The sequence below is a fragment of the Echinops telfairi genome, unplaced genomic scaffold, assembly GCF_000313985.2.
Source record: "Echinops telfairi isolate 266 unplaced genomic scaffold, ASM31398v2 ScPeMD7_5868;HRSCAF=6743_0, whole genome shotgun sequence".
NCBI lineage: Eukaryota > Metazoa > Chordata > Mammalia > Afrosoricida > Tenrecidae > Echinops > Echinops telfairi.
In genome coordinates this window covers 8,921,855-8,924,552 of record NW_022109767.1, presented here as the reverse complement: position 1 = coordinate 8,924,552, position 2,698 = coordinate 8,921,855, and the positions used below count along the sequence as shown (strand labels likewise).

The 2,698-nt window shown below is 43.2% G+C and overlaps 1 long non-coding RNA gene across 3 annotated transcripts in view; it reads right to left on the bottom strand.

The window, feature by feature from the left end:
• LOC123522341 overlaps positions 1 to 2,698 on the bottom strand; it is an 83,191-nt gene that overhangs the window by 56,839 nt on the left and 23,654 nt on the right. For all 3 annotated transcript variants that reach the window (XR_006680610.1, XR_006680609.1, XR_006680611.1), the window contains exon 3: positions 1,374 to 1,866. This is a non-coding gene — a long non-coding RNA (uncharacterized LOC123522341). The remainder of the gene's footprint in view (positions 1 to 1,373; positions 1,867 to 2,698) is intronic.

Genomic DNA, 2,698 nt, shown 5'->3' with positions numbered 1-2,698 from the left:
AAAAAAAAAAAGACTTTAACCTTCAGGATGGATGACAAATCCGTGTAGAGCAAACCCGAATCCCACCAACTGGACCAGCGGGTGACATCATGCGAAACAGAGAAAAGGCTGAAGTTGTCGAGGGTTTTACCTTGCTTGGAACCACAGTCAATGTGCATGGGAGCAGCAGTCAAGTGATCAAACAAGGCATTGCATTGGGTTATTGATATGCTCCTGTCTATTATTATTATTAGGTTATTTTATAATTATAATTTAAATTTTATACAATTATATATTTGGTGTCATAATGCTATATAGTTATAATTTATGACTATATCATTTATATATAAATATTATTATTATATCAGCCACTGTGTATTTTGAGTGCCTTCAACCCTGGGAGGCTGATCTCCCGCCACTATATTGGCCAATGTTCTGTGGTAACCCACGGGGCTTTCATTGGCTAAGTTTCAGAAGTACTTCGGCAAGCCTTTCTTCTGAATCTTAGACTGGAAGCCCAACTGAATGTTGTCCACCATCTGTGAGCCTCCTGGCATTTGAAACACCAGTGGCATAGCTTCTAGCATCACAGCAGCCTACAAGTCACCACAGAACAGCACATTGACAGACAGGTGATGGAGATAGATAAACATATCCACTATTTCGCAAATTCTTATGATACACCCATGTCTATTCTAAGAATGAGTGGTTGGTATTAATGAATGAAATAGCTGCACACAGGAAATAATACCTTTCGTCTGACTTGATCCAGAATTATTATATTGTGTGCTTGGCTCTTTTTTTTTTTTCTCTTCATCACATCAGGTTCCAATACTAATCGGGACAAAGACAGATGCCCGCCACTCCCACCTCGCAGGAGCCCCGTCTGGCAGAGCCTGACTGACCAGGGCACCAGGGGAGGCGCGGTTTGCCCTCCAGTGAAGCGAGGCCCGCAGAGCCTCGCGGAGAACTCCAGCTCACCAAGACAAGAGCCGTGTCCGGCTGTGACTCTCGACTTGGGCGCTTGGATCCACTTGAACATGTCTCGGTCCATAAGAAACAATCTACATTACAGCAAGTGGTATTGGGGGCATTTTCATGGCACAAATTTACTCTTTCATATTAAGATTCCCATAGTATGAGGGGAAATGTCTGTATCAGGTAGCCCCAGGCACTACTCAAATCCTACAAATGTTTGGGGTCCTTCTCAATGCTTTGGATTGACATTAGCTAGAATTAATCGATGCAAGAATCTACCCTTTTCCTAACTTATCATTGCTTATATATTTATAGCACTCTATGTCAGATTAGTTAACCATCCTCTACTTGGACTGTTTTTGTTTTATTGTTCCACGTACTCATTATTATATAGTGTCTATCTAGCCGATGCTTACCTGTTTCAGTTGGATGTCTGTCTTCTCCAAGGGCTAGGTTTCCAGCAGGATAAACCCCCAGTCATTGCTCAAGGTGAAGGCGTGTGTGTCCGTGTAGAGCTGTGTCCCACAGAGCGCTCAGCGGCTGTGTTTGGGGAAGCAGAAGTCTTTCTTTCAAGGTGTCAAACCTCCACTATTTTGGTTCGCAGCCCAGTGCATTCACCGGTTGCCCCTCGCAGGGACACCCTGTAGGTTTGGTCCATTTTCAGTTAGCTTTGTTTTCTTGGCTCCCAGCACAGTGGGTGCTGCAGGAGTTTCCATCACTTTGAGCTGAACTCCACACAGCACTCATCCTTCAAAAGCATTCCCCTCACTCCGGCTGTCGTCTGTTCCATACAACTTTGGGAATGTCCGAGGTGTTAGGCAACAGGCAGGTGCACGTCTGCCCGCCCCATCGATTAATCGGAGGAAAGCAGGATTCAGCTTAGTGTCTGAGGAAGATCAGTCGTAGCATCTTCAAGAAAGCAAAGACACACTTTCAAGGTGCAATATTAAACAAGCTTCTTCCCTAACCTGGTTAAGAGTAACTGGAATTAAGATTTAAATGTATGTATTTCTACCAGGCATGCCCAAGCTCCTGGCTCCTGGCCTGGTAGTTCCACCCGCCTCCCCCAGTTTCATATTCCTGTTCTGTAATTTGGTGAAGAACATCGAATATATCATGGATAGCCAGAAGAATGAACAAATAAAATGGCCAGCATGTTCCTTGAAAGTGAGGATAAATGGATAATATTGGAATATTTTCCCTATCACCAACTTCCACTCTTTCTATCAACAGTATCCAGTCACTTAAGCGTTCAACCTATACAAGTCAATAATTCATGTACTGTGGTTCATAGCTGGCCTATCCTCCTAAAACTTCATTTTCTCAACAGTGTTTTATATTCTATACCACTGGCTAAACGAATGGCACTATCAATTCCTAGCAGTTACACATTGGGCTGCTAACTGCAAGGTCAGCAGTTCAAATCCACCAGTCAGCTCTGCAGGGGAAGGATGAGTTTTTCTACTCCTATGAAAATGTGCAGACCCAGAGACTCACAGGAGCAGTGCTATCTTACCCTATAAGGTCACAATGATTCGGCATTGACTTGATGGTAGTGGAATGATGCCCCAACAGGAATGATTACTATTGTTTTCTACCATAAAATGACAATAGTGCCTCTAGGGTAAATCAGAGACATACGTAAACCATAGATGCATGAATGAATTTTTGGCTTGCATTTAATTCTAGCCCCAATATAAGAAAATTAGTTCTTATGATTTGACCCTGCTTGATGCTTGCA